Here is a 17,683-nt window from a genome sequence, read left to right on the forward strand (position 1 = left end):
ACGTAAAATGTCATCTAGGGTGATCCGTGACCCTCTGTCATCCTTAAGTTCTCCAAGAAGATCCAGGCATTCTGCAACAGTTTTCAGAAGACGGTTGATTAGTCACGCTTGCACTCATAAGCAGATTTTGAGAAGTGTAGTTCATGTAAGGTCATGTCACCATGAAATTCATTTCTTGCTGTTACTATGATATTCTCTGGATGCCCATGAACATTTATTCATAGCTCAACATTCATTGTCAATCCGCTGTGTTTTACACTTTGCTCATCATTGACACTGATCATTTTACTGAGCTCTATATGTTTTTCTCAATGTCATTTCCATCTCATTCTTGTTGTTGCTCTCACCTTTGGACAGATGCGACATTTGCCAAAACCAACGGCTTATTCTTGGCACCAGCGCATTCAGCAGTATCCGTATGTCGTCGATCACGGCCCACTCCGCGTGCTTTCTGACCGCTGCATTTAAAATGGGTTCATCAGCTCCTGTAGGAACACGTGCAGTGTTTAGTAAAGCATCATCAATACATCAACAGTGAGCGGTGTTGGAGAAGCCGACTCACGTGTCTCTGGGAGGATCAGTGCGCCTCTGAAGTCCATCAGCTTGACCTGCAGGCTGTTCGGATATATGAGGATGTTCTTCATGTGTGTGTTGTGAAAGATGCCGTGATGCATGCAGTGCTGCAGCGCCACAACGAGCTGCCGAATTATGTGCTTCACCGCGTACTCAGTCAGGCTGCCTCGGTTTCGCTGGACATTTTCAAACAAGGTCATGCCGTGATGAGGATATTCCAGCACCAGGATGTCTACATCTTTCATCACAAAAATGTCATATAAGTGCATGACGTGTGTGCTGGCCGGAGACTTCTGTAGCAGCAACATGGCCGCTGCGTCTTGGCTCAAAGGAGTGGAATAGCCGGGCTAAAGAAAAGAGGTCGACAGGAGGCTAGTTGATAATATGTTCTTGTTGTTGACTTTTATTATCCCCATGGGGAAATTGTGTTGCAGTGAGTTTTTACATGCATACACAGAAATAACAACAAACATATGAACACACAAAAACACATTTTAAAAATCACAAAATCAATGACAAAAACAGACGCAATAACTCTACAAGAAAACCCCCCACTATCTTTCATTTAAGCTGTGTGTGTGTGTGTGTGTGTGTGTATTAACCTGTGGTGTTGTTTCCCCACGCGACTCTAGGGGGAGCGGGAGCTTCACTCTCCTCTGTTGAGTTTCTCTCCTCCATCATGTCTATGCGTTTCTACAAACTCTGACTCACTCTGACACTGACTCTGACTAACTCTGACTCTGACTAACGGCACTCTAACTCTGACTCTGATGATAATCGCTGCACTGACTGACCTGAACAACTTGGCCTGTGACGTCATATGGAACTTGCGCTGCCGGTGACGTCACAGCTGCTGCTCTGCGCGCGATCGATCGCCGCAAACACATTTAAAGAGACAGTTCACCAGAAATAAAAAAGGGTCATCATTTAATCACACTCAGGTCGTTCCAAGCACGTGACACTTTCGATCATTTTCGGAACACAAATGAAGGTATTTTAAATGAAATCTGATAGATTTCCACGCAACAGAGTTGAAGAGAAACTATAATCTATTTAAATCGAGCGGTTTAGTCCAAATCTCCTGAAGAGACTCGATCGCTTTATACCAGTGTTTCCCAAACCTCTCCTGAAGGACCCCCAAAACTGCATGTCTCCCTAATCAAACACACCTGATTCAACTCATCAGCTCATTATGTGTTACGGTTACACTTGGCATTAACATGCGATCACCATGAACCGATCAAGCGGATCATTAGCCAATCAGGACACCGTGCGTTTACATTTGTTCATATTAAGTAGCCTCTGTATCTGGATAACCGATCGGATTTCTGTTTCCTGCATAATATTTAAATTAGGTCTGTAGCACGACACCAATAAGAGTAAAGATAATACAAATTAAGCAATGTCCCAATTGCTTTCACTCACTCACTTTACTTTCCTGTGCAATCTCCATCTTTAAATCAAATTACGTTTTTTGAATGAAGGAATATTTCCAGAGTTGATCATAGAAAATGGTTTAGTCACATCATCGATCATCTGGGTTTAAGGTTATAGCATGCAATGACTATATTAACAGAAATGGGAGATTAATAAACATGCTGAAACAATAAAAACATTCAACATTTAAAACATAAAAATTAAAAAGTTTATTCCTATTATTCCTCTGGCAAAGCAGCGCACACTCTTCATTAAGATCTCATGTCTCACAGCTGTGATTGGACAGGCTGTAATTGTCAGAGTTGCACAATTAAAATGAAAAATGACACACACAGTATCATGTAAGTCTAAATAAACTGTTTTAAATATTGAAGTTTATTGTAAGGTTCAAATAAATTTAATTTATTATCTAAACTGCGTCTGGCCATTATTTTCCGACAGCACGAGGGGAGACTGGGCTAGGATTTATATGACGTCCACCTGTGAATGCAGACACGACGGCTGGATTGCGTTTACATTACACCGAGATCCGATCACAATGCGTCCTCGACTCCGAAACTGGACACGCTGATCGATAACATTCCCATCAGAAGCGCGTTTACACTCGTCTTTTCAATGTGTATGTGGACAACATCCAGATACAGGTCGCATGTTAATGCCAAGTGTAAACGCAGAACAATGGCCAAATCCAGTGAAATATCAACTGATCTGATAACTCAGAGATCTTGTCATGATATTTATTACCATTTTCTAAACTACAGCGAATAAACTGTGATAATGTGAGATATGTTGAAGGTGTCTGAATAAAGTTTGGTTTGACTGTAGGTATTAACACTTGATGTACATGTTAAAACACAAAATGTGCCTTCATTCATGAACATATCCTACATTATCCTAAACGTTTAATTTAATGCATTTATGTGGTTGTTATTAGTCTGCAGCCTTATTATTATTATCATAAACAGTTCTATAACTCATTTTCAATATGTACAAAACCACTTTAAAGTTGCCATGAAATAAAATTGTACAATTCGTATTTTTATATGTAATATTGTAGTGATTATTATAAATGATTTATCTTTGCACTCCATACATTTTTTTTAATCATTAATCAAATACGTTATCCTTCCCTCCCCCTCGAAACGACTTCTCTTCCTGTCATGTGATCTGGCTCACGAGGGCACGGCAACTCGCCTCAAACCGTTAGTCTGCTACAAAGACTGTAGAAAAAGATGGACGACACCCCTTCGCTCTCTTCCACTGGTGAGAACTGAAGCCGCCAGTGTCCTGATTTGTTTACGCATCATTTATGCGGCCAAAAAAGACAAGGACACAAACACCCAATGTCAAATTTTTCAAAACTTTATTAAAACAGACTGACATAAATCAAAACAAAACCTCCCACATGTCTAAATCAACCAAATTGGAAAACTGGGGAAGAGCTCATCTGAAAAACAAACCATCAATTTAGTGGACCACTTATCGAGTAACTGCAGCTCTATTAGGATTGTGATGATAAACGGATTCATACTTATATTGGCCTCCAGGTCATCGGGTCTCCCCAGCGCTGTGGCCTCCGCCCCGACTGGTGGCAACTCCTCATACTGGGGAAACAGCTCATCTGAAAAACAAACCATCAATTTAGCTATTAATGATACATTTTAGTTACTATTAGGATTGTGATGATAAACGGATTCATACTTATATTGGCCTCCAGGTCATCGGGTCTCCACAGCGCTGTGGCCTCCGCCCCGACTGGTGGCAACTCCTCATACTGGGGAAACAGCTCATCTGAAAAACAAACCATCAATTTAGCTATTAATGATACATTTTAGTTACTATTAGGATTGTGATGATAAACGGATTCATACTTATATTGGCCTCCAGGTCATCGGGTCTCCCCAGCGCTGTGGCCTCCGCCCCGACTGGTGGCAACTCCTCATACTGGGGAAACAGCTCATCTGAAAAACAAACCATCAATTTAGCTATTAATGATACATTTTAGTTACTATTAGGATTGTGATGATAAACGGATTCATACTTATATTGGCCTCCAGGTCATCGGGTCTCCACAGCGCTGTGGCCTCCGCCCCGACTGGTGGCAACTCCTCATACTGGGGAAACAGCTCATCTGAAAAACAAACCATCAATTTAGCTATTAATGATACATTTTAGTTACTATTAGGATTGTGATGATAAACGGATTCATACCAATGTCATCTGTCTCCGTCCCGGCCGGTGAGGCAAGCGCCTGAGGTGGCAAGGCCCACACCTGAGCCGGTCGCTCTCCCGCCTGAGAGAAGTCGAGGACCATGAGGACGGCTGGCTGTGACTGCCACAAAAGCCGAAGCTTCCCCACGGTCACCGACTTCTCCAGCGCCCGCACTGCTCTTGAGCTCGAGCGGGTCTAAAACAATATAACAATGTTTTTATCATTCATGACAAACATCTCATGTAAATGTCTGAAATGTTTGCAAGTCGGAGGCTCGTGTAGCCGCAACATTGCAGCTGCATCTCGACTCAAAGGTAAGGTGACTCTGGACTGATCTCACATATCCTAATTAAAGTCCAGAGTATGCTTCATTTTCCATCTCGCGAGCCTTTTAAAGTAAACCCTAGGGCTGCCCTGACTAAAGAGTAGTCAAATCATTCAAGCCATTAGTCAATTAACCACGTTTACAATAATTGAATTACTTAAATATACTTTTTTGGGGGGGGGGGGGGGGGGGGGGGGTAATAGTATGTGCTATTAGGGGGTTTACTAAAGCACATACTTTGTGAGAGTAAGGGAAATGAAAGATGAAATGAATGTACTTTAAAATTGATGTTTTTAGCCTTTCAATTATATCTTATATTGTCTACATACAGATTTATCAATTACCAAATTAGAATTTAATAAAACCGTTCTAAGAGAATTTCATGAAGAATAAAGTATTCAACTTACTAATTCCACCAGATTCTCGGAGCAGCTCTTCTTAAAAATGTAGATTCTCACCTAAAAAAATGAAGAAATTGTTTTACAAACACAAGTAAACTGAACCATTTGCGTTTGTGTACATCTACAATCTTTACATTTCTGATTAAAACTGTTAACACTGTTGTTTTTGTCAGGACTGAAAGACTAAAGACAGAAGGCACAACAAGAAGCAAAAAGTTTGGTGTATATAGAAAGAGCAACACAGATTTATCATCTACCTCTCGATATCCCCAATAAATATGCAAATTTTGAAAACTTCTCTTTCTTGAATGCTGCGTTCACACCAAACGCGACTAGAGCGTCAAATACGCGTCCATCGTGTCTAGTTTGACGCTTGAACATTTTGAATGCATTCGTAAAAAGCAAGCGTTTGAAGCGAAATTGACGCCCGTCCGAGGCGTAATCCGCTTCTTCTGGGAGAGCCAGTGCTAGGCGGTTCTGTTAGCAAGAAAGGCGAAATTTAAAAATACTACTGTTATTGTGTCACGAAATGTAGTTTTAAGAGTTGTTCAGTCGAGAATGTAGTTGTTTAAAGCTCAAATCTGTGGTTTATTTATAAAGATATCGCCTTTTTAAAACATTTGATCTGACGTTTCGGAGTTGTGAGATCCAGGCGATCAGCGGGCGCTCAGCGCTCATGAAACCCGCCTGGGGCAGCCTCACCTCGGCTAGTCCCCCTGACGTCTGCCGCTGGTCAACGAGACATGTTTAAATTCACAATCTATAGCTTCGGTTCTATTATGTGAAACATATAAGTTAAAATACATGAATGACTCGTTATAACGAAGGTCAAACAACTTCTTTATTATGTGAGTTTTTCTTCATCTCATTCAGAAATGTAGTGCAAGTGTTCAGTGTCACATTCATAGTTAACATCTGAACAATGTCATTACTTCTTTCACACGGGCATTTAGTCATATTACAAAATAAGTTATTGAGGCCAAACATTAACCCTTTAGAACCTGAAGCTAAAATGAGTGTTTTTCACATATTTTTATTTTTTTGACTGTAAAATTCTAAAACAATGTGCTATCTTCATGTGCAAGATGTCATCTTTTTCAGAAAAAGATTAGCTTTCAACAAACTAAAGTTATTGACCATTATTGTGTGTGGTGAGTTTGTAAATAGAATTTAAATAGACAAAAATAAAAAAAACGAGAATAAATTTTCCGATTTTTATTTAGAAAAACAGAAAAATCACGAACGAAAGAAACTAACACTTTAAAGTTGAAAAATGAAGTATAATACAACTATACAAGTCTATTTTGTGACATTGGGTTGCACAGTTTTCATTTAGGACACTTTTTTTCATACACGCACACATACAAATGCGTCCATTCATATTGGCACGCGCACATACACATGCATACACCACATGTAAAGATACGTGAAGATGTAACGGCCATCCGCCTCCCAAGTTTCATTAAAAATCATCCCAATCCCCTCTTCTGCTGTCTACCACTTCTTTCACCATGTGTTTGTCCGTTTCTTTTATTATTTTATGCAATCCAAAACGCTTCGTATCTCTCGGTTCAAATCCTTCCTTCCCGCTCTGCCAGAAAGCCCGCTGTCATTTGCTGATGGAAAGCATGAAATTTCCGTAATAAGCCGTATATTGCCGAAAAGCGCATGTTGTCTACTGTCAGGGGCAATTTGAATGGTTTTGATAGTGCAAACGGCTGAAGAGTTACGGTACAATGAATACAGCTTGCTGATCTGTGTCGGCAACGACACATCCGTTTCTAAAGGGTTAAAATTACATTATAAACTTTACAGATGGTACTCAACCAGAATAAGACTTTTACCGCCGCCGTTCCCGCAGCGGTAAAATTGCGGGTGTGTATTTGCTGCCTTTGACCGCTAAGAGGCGCTACAATCGCAGACTTTGAAAAGTGTCAGTTTATTCTCTATTGCGTAATCTGCCGCCGCGCCGCGGCTCATTGAGAGTGATTGAAATGTGGTAACAGATCAATTCAAGTGAAACGAATTCATATAATCACAAGACTGAAATTAAATGTAATACATTGAATAAATAATGAAAACATTTCAACACAAAACATTGCAATAGAAAAATATTAGGCTACATCAATGAGGGTTTCCATGAGCAGAAGTGATTTTAACAGCGGTCTGATGATAGCTCAGTGGACAACGCAACAGCTTGAGCTTCCCGGAGCTTCAAGCGATACGAGATCGAATCTAATAGCCTTAGCTGACAGCGTTAAATGTTTAACTATTCTTGATGCTTAGATAGGTAACTGTTTATTGAAGTCAAGCATTTTGTTTAATTATCAATGGCACATTACAACATAAATTTGCAATAATAAATAAATAAATACAATAATATTAGGCACAGTAGCTTCTTTTCTTTTTTACCAATAACTTTATTAAACAATATGAACAACCATAAATGGCCTGGTACAAAATAGGGATGAGTCACGAATCACGATATTCAATTAGTTATTGGACTCATAAAGCTTGCCACAAAGAACCGGCAAAAGTAATGAATGAGTCAAATATAGCAAGGAGACATTTTAACAGTTTAAAAGTAGACATTTCAAGCATTCTATATGTTTCTGAGTTTCGGTTCATTTATGAGACGAGTTCCAGTTCACGAGCAATGCAAGTTATATTGCGCCGGCGCGTCCATGTCATGATTATATTGTCAGCTATATTTGCTTATTTATTAAATCCTGGCAATTGGTTGATGAAACTTTGATTAAAATTAAGATACAATTTATACAAAACGAAATTCACTTTAAAGAAAGGCTTTATACAAACCAGCTTTATATAAAACAAAACTTAATGTGGTCAAAATGACCACCCGATATATTGCGCATCTTATGATTACTCATGCTGTTCACTTTCATAAATCAACATAGATGAAATAAAAAAAAATACATATTATTTAAACATAAATATGAAACTAAATACATTTTCTTTAATGGCTACAACAGGCTTACTGAGAAATGTAATGTCGGAGTGGAATTTGAGCGAGCGCCGTTGTGCCAGCGAGCATGTGCGTTTTTTGAACAGTCTAATCAAATAATTCCCAGTGATCGTCGAATATTATTTTTGTTTGAAATGCCCATCCCTACAAATGTCTTAATCAGACAACAGACCAGCACCATAGCATAAGAAAAATATAAAGAAATACAATAAAAATACATTTAAGTAAATAATAAATAAAGTAATAAAAGAGGCTCAGTAGCTTCTGCAGCATTATATTATATTATTATACAAGCATGTAGTCGGCAGGTGTTGTTGCTGTTACGTGACTAGCAGCAGTTTCTGACTAGTCGACACGTGGGGTGATGACATCATCGTTTCACAAATACGGATTGGCTGTACACACGAAAACGCAAGCGTGTCGTTTTCAGATTTATCCACTTTGGGACCCGGTTTCAAAAAATAGCGGTTTCAGTCTCTCAAAACGCCGGATCCGTCTGGACGAAACGCCAATACGACACAAAATTGGTCCGTATACAGCTAAACGCGTCTCCATGTGGACAGGGCCAGTCTCCCTGCACTGCGCGCGCCGGGTCTCTCTCGACCCATCATACAGCTGATAATAGCCTACTGTATGACGCTGTGTGTCATCCATACAAATCACGAAAAAAAAAACTGTAACAAATGATTGAGTCTTGCTTCAAACAGAATGCCTGGTTGAATTCACCGTACAATAAAACGAGGTGGATCGTGAATAAAATAGCTCTGTATCTGCTGCTCACTTGCATTCGTTTAGTTGGCAAGAACGCGTTTCGTCGATAGTTCATATTTAGATAATGCCAGATTGTTGACAAACACACTGCTTAAACATGTTAAAATTATACAAAACCAGTTGAAACAAATGGATTGAACACTTCAACTGAAAGTGTGTGTGAAACCCCTTTAAATACAATACATAAAACTACAATATTTATAATTTAAGGGCCTACATTTGGACACATCGAGAGATTTATCTTTAAAAGTAGGCTATTTTGCCTTTGCCTGGTCATCAGGCTCACTCTGCATATGAAAGACAGAACATTAACACCTCCTGAACCCCCAACCCCCCCCACAGGCTATCTGAGTTTGAGACCGACTTAAAACAAAGAGAAGTCGCAATTCACACATAATTCTAGACATAGCATTAGGCTAGTAAAGTGTTGATAATGAAATAATTTAATTATTTAGGCTATGTAGGCTAATATTTCTGTCATAAAAGTTTATTATTAAACATTTAATTATTTCAATAATTGAAGAAATAAAACGCTTCCTCGGTTTGGGCCAGCTTTTTCCAAGCAAACCTAAATACAAACGCATGTTCATTTGTTCAAACGCATGTTCATTTGTTGTCATGAATACAATGTTCAACTCAATGTTAAATTCCACGAGGATCTTTGGATCCTTACAACCAGGGTGCGCGATTTATTATTATTTTTTATCTATAAATCTCGAACCACAGTGCTTCATGCTGCTGCTAAACTAAATAACATTTATAGAATAATTATGAACTTAAATGAAACAATATCGCAACATTTCGACAAATAAATTATCTGATCTGTTTTTACAATTTAATTCAGGGCGATTTAGCGCAGACTATAGCCTAATTATAGCAAGATTTTCACCCTTGTCCGTTCATCATTGGGAAGCACTCATGATAGCTAAACATGTTTGAGTAGGTCCTCTGCACCTCTCGGTTTTATACGGATCACCTAATCAGATAATATTTATTAAATATTTAGACATTTAAAGGCTTTAGACATAGCCGATTTCTTATCGTGACTGAGCGGAGGAAAGTGGCTTTCGGTTCATTTTTATGATGCGCAGTTCCCGGAGACAGAGACGATGATAGGCTACACTTTTGTCGTTAGCCTGATATGAATAAAAGTTTACAGTTTTGAACGATGTAGGCTACTCTACTCTGATCTGTATGACTAAAAAACTACGGAGTAGCCTAGGGCCTAAGTTATTTTAGATGTCTGTTATGAGAAAAATAAATCCAAACGAACGCGCCGCCGCGTCTGCCGAACACTAATTCAACATGCCAGAATAAAACCCGATTTTAGAACAATGGATAGCGCCACTCGGCGTGGTGTGCCAAAATACTTAATTATAAACTTCAATATTTCATTCAAAATAATCTTAAAACGCTTTGTGTCATTTTGAAAGCCGTGCATGCATTAAGGCCACTGGAACCATGAGAAACTGGTTCTGATTTTATTGTTTGTCGTTTAAATGTGCCTGTTGCATATCTTTATTTTATATATTTTAAATGGTCTATTGGTGAAGTAATTTATAGCATTGATTACTGTGGAGGGAGGGGGGATTAAAATCATAATTCAGCAGAAGCAGGGATGTTTAGACCAGAAGGAAATCCCCGTCCCAAAACAATGTTTTTACAAACTCTTTATAGGAACCAAAAAAAAAAAAAAAAAGCTATCCTGTATAAAAATGTTTTTTGTTTGTTTGATTGTCTGCATTAATAATAGGCTATGCCATGCATTAATAGGCTAATATAAAATGTACAATAGTCTATGTTTGTTCGGGATTCGACCCGTGTCATCCAATTGACCGATACGTAAGTTCTACCACTCGGCCATGAATTTACTCACTGAGAAACGCCGGGTTTGTCCACTCTTCTCCAGAGAAGCGCTCATCATTCGTCTCATTCGTCAATAGAATAGTAAACAAATAATCAGCTTCATTGCACCTAATTTATTTTTGTTTGTTATTTTTGTTATTATTATTTTTTTTTTTTATCACGCTGCTCCCAACTTATGTCGCCCATCGACGTCCAGGCGTAGGCTACAATATGAAATAAAGGCTATATTGTTCTCGTCTCTATTTTTTAAATTATGATTCTATTTTTCTGTCATAAACAATGTTCTATAGTAGCCTATTTCATCTGTTAATTGACATTAACCCCGCTTACATTTCAAAATACGGCAATATCGGCTGTTTTGCACAATGTCCCTCTGCGCCACCTGGCGGTCATTTCGCGAATGACTTTGAAATGCGACTGGATTATTTTTGCCGCGGTAGTTTCGCCGCGGTGGCTGGCGCGGCGGTAATAGGCATTCTGGTTGAGTACCATCTGTACATGAAAAGCGGGCCTGCCCCCGTTTATCACGTCACTTCACCACGTGACAGCAGCAAGCAGGCTCCTGATTGGGTTAACGCGGCGCGAATTGACGCCAAAGTAAAAAAAATTTGCGTCAAACGCGTGAATGCAAAATGCACCACTCGCGCCAGATGCTCAATTCACCTAATTCGCGCGTCAATTCGTGTCATTCTCGTATGCCGCGCTAAACGCCTCATTCGCGCCGCAGGACGCGTAAACGTGTCTTTACATTGACTTAACATTGAAATCACTCGCGCCAGACCCTCTATTCGCGTTTGGTATGAACGCAGCATTAGGTGTGACCGCTAACTTCCTCACAATATTGATAACATCATTCATGTTAACTGCTGGAAGTTCTTGTAAACAGAGAGTGTAATCTCCACCTGATGCAAAAACGGCATCCGACGCACAGCGCCGGATGTAACTGGGCGTGCGGAGACAAAACACGGAACCGATCGTGCATTAGGGCTGCACGATATTGGGAAAATATGCGATGATGTTGTTGAATATTGCGATAACGATATTTCTTGCAATATAATATTTCCCTAGAGAAATGCTATTTTTATTAGCTATTTAAAAAAGATATTCTTCTGATCTAATTAAGAAGAAAATATGAAATAAAAAAGTATGGCAGACATTTAGGCCAAAGTGGCGAAGATAACATCTTTGTCATTATTTTCTTTGTTAGTGAGAGATTTTCTGTGTTTTGTTGTTTTATTAACATTAAATGGATAGTTCCCCCCAAAATTGAACATTTTTTTTTAATCGCGCATTCTAAAATCTACGTCAGAGCGTCCCCGAATCTCACGGCGTCGGTGGCAGGGCGGCGAGAGCCAATTTTGCTTAATTTATGTTGCTTTGAACTATTTTCGTTTTGTAGCCTACTGTTTTAATTGTTTATTTAGCTGCAATTTCTTTGGCAAAACAAATTTAAAATGTCGCAAGAATAAGATTCTGTGTTTCTTACTTAGAAAATAAACTAACTCGATGCAACCCTGTTTTAAATAAATAAACTGCCCCCGACACTTTATTTAAACCTTGAAATGTCCAGGATCTGTTTTTAATAATGTCTTCATTTGCTATGGCGGGTATCAATGTCAGTCATCTCAATTTCGTGAATGATTCACAAAACAATAATTTAGCAGATTAAAGACTAGCTTCATCATTTTCATTTTCTGACGCGATCGGCTGACAATCTTCCTTCATCAGTTTTGTCGTCTGTGCAGCGGCTCTACTGGAATGCAGCAAATTTATGTTGTAATGTTTATGTTGTAATGCCATTGATAATTAAACAAAACGCTTGACATCAAGAATGGTAAAATATAAACGTTGTCACCCAACAGCATGTAGGCTACAATGAGATTCGATCTCGCATCGCTTGAAGCTCCGTGAAGCTCGTGCTGTTGCGTTGTCCACAGAGCTATCATCGGACCGCTGTTAAGATTACGTCTTATGCTCTTGGAAAGCATCATTGATGTAGCCTAATATTTTTCTATTGCAATGTTTTGCGTTTAAATGTTTTCATTATTTATTAAATGTATTCAATTTAATTTCAGTCTTGTGATTATATGAATTTGTTTAACTACATGTGTCACAGGTCGAGGTGGGCCAAGCCAGACTGCACCCACCCCTAGACCAGGATCACCCTGAGGAGCGTATCAAAGGAGGAGGCAGGAGACAGGAATAAAAAGAATGACAGGCTTTATTAAATATAAAAACAATTTGAAAATCCTAAACTAAAATTCCTCTTCCTTCCTCTTCCCAGGAATCCAAGGCAAGTGGGGGGTCAGGCTCACTTCCTTCTGGCGCTGGTGCCAACTCGCAGTGGTAGGTACTGAACAGGTGGGTATCACAGGTGAGTAAATGAGTCAGGCTTACTTCCTTCTGGCGCTGGTGCCAACTCACAGTGGTAGGTACTGCACGGGTGGGTATCGCAGGTAAGTAAATGAGTCAGGCTTACTTCCTTCTGGCGCTGGTGCCAACTCACTGAACAGGTGAGTATCACAGGTGAATATCGCAGGCGAGTAGGTGGATCAGGGCTCACAGGAGTTGTAAGGGCGGGCACTTCGCACCATACAGGTGGGTTTCAGGGCTACAGCAGACTCAAGTCGCAAGCGGAGCGGGGCTTTGGCTGGCCCAGACAGAATCAAACACTTCAAATAGAGGTGAATAGCTCTCACATAGGTGGCAGGAGACAGAGTCAATAGCTGAACAGGGCTTTCACTGGAGCAGACAGCACACAAACTTCAAGCAGAGGTAAACAGTTCTCACGTGTGTTGTAGGGGACAAAGTCACAAGCTGAGCGACGTTCGCTGGAACAGACGGAATCAACACTTCAAATAGAGGTGAACAGCTCTCACATTGGTGGTAGGAGACAGAGTCATAAGCTGAGCAGGGCTTTCACTGGAACAGACAGCACACAAACTTCAAGCAGAGGTAAACAGTTCTCCCGTGGGTTGCAGGGGACAAAGTCACAAGCTGAGCGACGTTCACTGGAACAGACGGAATCAACACTTCAAATAGAGGTGAACAGCTCTCACATGGGTGGCAGGAGACAAAGTCATAAGCTGAGCAGGGCTCTCACTGGGACAGACAGCATAAACTTCAAGCAGAGGTAAACAGTTCTCACGTGTGTTGCAGGGGACAGAGTCACCAGCTGAGCCGGGCTTTCACTGGGACAGACAGCATACAAACTTCAAGCAAAGGTAACCAGTTCTCACGTGTAGTGTGCACACGGGGGCTTTTCCTTCTGACATCCAACAGGTGACTGCAATCGATCTTGCTAGACTCTTATGATGGACGGTAGACCAGCATAACACATGGGGAGTGCCCGGCGATAAAAGGTAAATCTTCCACACACACACGACAGTCCAATTCCAAACATGCAACGTGATGGGAAACGTCAATTTCAGCACTACAAATCCACTCTTCAAGTGTAAAGTAAGGCCAACACTCACCCAGAGGTCTCGATCTGAAGAGCCGATGATAGTCAGAGTTGGGACAGATGCGGTGAATAATTTCCTCACCACTACAAGCGGCTTCACTTCGCTGGTTTCAATGGCCGAGGGGGAGGCTAGAGATCGACAAGGAATCAGTCTATTTCACTCAGTGCGATGTATACCACGTGATCCAAGCACTTCAAACCAGTATCCAATTTAGTGTAGAAAACATGCGTTTATGAGATTCACTTTGTCAATCACTCATCTCACTCTTTCCCAGTCCAGACGACGAATTCCACTCTTCAAAACTGCCCTCGGATCCCACAAGCAACACTCCGCTTCTTTCACGATGGTCCTTCAGCTGCAACACTCCACAAACATTTCCCAACAGGAGAGAACCACACCAGATCGCTGGGGGAAGACAAAGAAACAACCACACAACGCGGAGGGAGAACTCACAGGAAGAATCGACAACCTTGCTATGGCCTCTGTACTTCCTTTTTATAGGGTTGCCCCGCCTCCATAATCCTCTCACAGATCGCCACATCAGATCCTCCGCACCAGATGTCAATCGGCCAATCAGTGCCGTTATGGAAACATACCCGGTGTTACAGTAACACCGTTCCGGGCGGAACACAATTCCAGCGGGAACTCAGTTCCGCTTTGCTTTCGTCACCTCGTGACAACATGTTTCACTTGAATTGATCTGCTAGTACCACATTTTAATCACTCTCAATGGCCCTCATTTATGAAAAGTGCGTACACCAAATTTCCAGCGTACACCCAAAACCACGGTGACTTTGCGATTTATCAATATGGACGTTGGCGTACGGCACGCTCAAATCCTACTCCAGCTCAGGAGGTGGTGTACATGTACGCATGTTTTGAGTTAGTGCTGAAATGCGCAGAAAAACAATTCCTAACACCACAAAACGCACTGACAAACTAAAGATATGATATATTATGACCCACTGTAAATAAAAACAACAACATAGAAATTTTAAACTTCAGTGTTTATTTTTGTGAGTCAAGCCCGGCAGGTGCGCACGGACTGGGTTCAGTAATGAAAGGCTTTCAATGACCAAAACATAATTCAGACTGACAAAATAATTAAAATGACATTCTTCTTCTTTTAAATAATAATAATAACAAAGACATTCTTCTTAATAACAATAAATGTCATTAATAATCAAAATCATAATACTAATAAGAAGAATATTACAAATTGTCATGCAATTATTCACATCATCATCACTATTGTACACCCCATTACATGTGACGTCATGCGAAATTCAACGCTAATAGTTTCAAAACGTGCTGTAAAATAATGCATTGTGATAGGTAATTTGCTCAACCAACCAGCGATTTAAACTGGATTTCCACCGGAGAAGTTTCTCCTCTTTGCCGTCTTCCGCGTGTCCATGGCGTAAAATGAGGGCGTGGGGGATGCGGAGACGTGAATATATAGGGGCGTGTTAATCTAATGACGATCATTTTCAGCCGCGGCATTAATCAAGAGGCAGGTATTGCGTACACCTGGATTTCAAAGGTACCCACAGCTTCATAAATCAGGCGGTCAGAGGAGTGTAAGCATAATCTTACACCAACATATACGAGTATGGGGAGGCTGCAGACCAGGGGTCCGTTCTTCGTACGTCGCTAACTCACTTAGCTGGATTTGATTGTTGGCGATTTGGCATGATCTTGGATTGTTTGGTTCTTCGACGCTCATCCTGGACTTGCTGTCATAGCAACAGGTGCGCAATCTTAAACCTGCTCGCGAGCAGGCTTATTTCATGTTAACAGGATTAACGTTAGATCCCGGCTTTATAAGCGGAGGTGATACGGTAAGTCTTTCGCAGCCATGTCTTGTCCGTTTTTACGTCAGGAACCTGTTGCTGAAGGTGCCAGAATAATTCGAAGAGCTTTTCGAATTAATCGCGTTTTGCGAGATCGACAGGATCCTTTAGCGCAGCGCGATAATCTTCTGATTGAGAGATATCGTTTTTCTCGGGAGGGTGTCATCTACATTGTTAACTTGTTGGAGCCACACGTTAAATGTTCGACTCGTCGGAGTCGGGCTTTAACAACTGCACAAACAGTTTGTATAGCTTTGAGATTCTTTGCGAGTGGCACTTTCCTTTACACTATTGGAGATGCGGAAAACTTGGGGAAAAGTGCTGTATGTCGTGCCATTCGCAAAGTTTATCTGGCACTCAAACTGTTTTTAGGGGGCTTTGTGATATTTCCGAGCCACTTAAGACCACAGGCTGTGAAGCAGAATTTTTTTGCCATTGCAGGTACATTATAATTGTTAATGAAGATCATGCAACCATGATCATGCCAAAAAGTAGCCTAGGACTTACAGTATTTGTTCCTCAGGCTTCCCTAACGTGATTGGTGCCATAGACTGCACACACGTCCCCATCAGGGCCCCACCTGGCCCCAATGAAGGGGATTTTGTGAACCGAAAGGGATTTCACAGTGTAAATGTGCAGGTAAATTACTGTTACGATTCTTAATATTCCAGATTAGAAAAAAAAAAATTATATATATATAAAGTAATCAAAAAGTATGCAGTTGACGGATTACAAATATTTTAGATGGTGTGTGACGCCATGTTCCACATAACAAATGTGGAAGCCAAATGGCCTGGTTCTGTGCATGACTCCAGGATTTTCAGAGAGTCACATTTATGCACATTATTTGAACGTGGTAAGGAAAATTTATAATTTCAAACTCACTGTTTACATTATTTTATTATGAGCCTAACAAAACTGCATTTTTCAGGTGCTTACGATGGGATCCTGCTAGGAGACAGGGGCTATGCCTGCAGGCAGTATTTCATGACACCATTCCCTGACCCAACCCCTGGACCACAAACCCGTTTCAATGCAGCTCTAGCCAGGACAAGGGCACGCATTGAAATGACCTTTGGGCAACTAAAGGGAAGATTTCAGTGTCTGAAGGGTCTGAGGGTTGCACCTGACAGGGCCTGTGACATTATTGTTGCATGTGCCATCCTCCACAATATTGCCACCATCAGAAAGGAGAGGACCCCTGTGGTGGAGGTGCAGCCTGATGATGACCTCCAGCCAGTGCACTTGGACCAACCCAGTGGCAGAGCTGCACGGGACCGAATTGTGGGACACCATTTTTGATTTTTTTTTCCTTTTTCCTTTTCTTTTTTTACACACACAAACCATTAAATTAATAATACACAAGACAACATGCTTAGTTCCTTGAGTTTTATTTGAATTGTTTCTCAAAAAAAGCCAGTGATGGTCATCTTTTGCCTGCAATAAGAGATATTGTTATGCAAGGTCAGCAATAGTACGGTGTGAAAAATAGTGTTTTAGCACTTACTCTGAAGTTCTTTTTGAAGCAACTCAATCTCTAGTGCCAGTTTTCTCTTCTTTAAGGCGTCAAGTTCTATTTCTCCCCTTAATTTTTGTTTTTTAAGTTCAAAATACTCTATTTTCTGTTGAAGATTCCGTTTATAAAGGGTACGGATATCACCCTGTGCCATTAAAAAAAAAAAAAAAAAAAAAAAAAAAAAATCAACACAAGCCTCATGCAACAGAAATAAAAAGGAAAAGTAGACTGCCCACCTCTGTATCACTTTGTGAAGTAGGCCTTTCCGCAGGCCTTTCC

General features: G+C 40.6%; 2 long non-coding RNA genes across 2 annotated transcripts; one reads left to right on the plus strand and one right to left on the minus strand.

Annotated features, from left to right (window-relative positions):
• Positions 1-4,018: 4,018 nt before the first annotated feature.
• LOC306997366 lies at positions 4,019-6,079 on the minus strand. The gene is made up of 3 exons (XR_013797353.1): positions 4,955-6,079; positions 4,222-4,417; positions 4,019-4,141 (listed from the first exon to the last, which is right to left on the minus strand). It is a non-coding gene; the product is annotated as an uncharacterized lncRNA (long non-coding RNA).
• A 9,860-nt stretch (positions 6,080-15,939) lies between these two features.
• LOC306997677 lies at positions 15,940-17,201 on the plus strand. Its single transcript, XR_013797427.1, has 3 exons — positions 15,940-16,527; positions 16,633-16,744; positions 16,820-17,201. It is a non-coding gene; the product is annotated as an uncharacterized lncRNA (long non-coding RNA).
• Positions 17,202-17,683: the final 482 nt, after the last annotated feature.

This window comes from Phoxinus phoxinus (assembly GCF_949152265.1).
Source record: "Phoxinus phoxinus genome assembly, chromosome: 4".
Classification (NCBI taxonomy): Eukaryota; Metazoa; Chordata; class Actinopteri; order Cypriniformes; family Leuciscidae; genus Phoxinus; species Phoxinus phoxinus.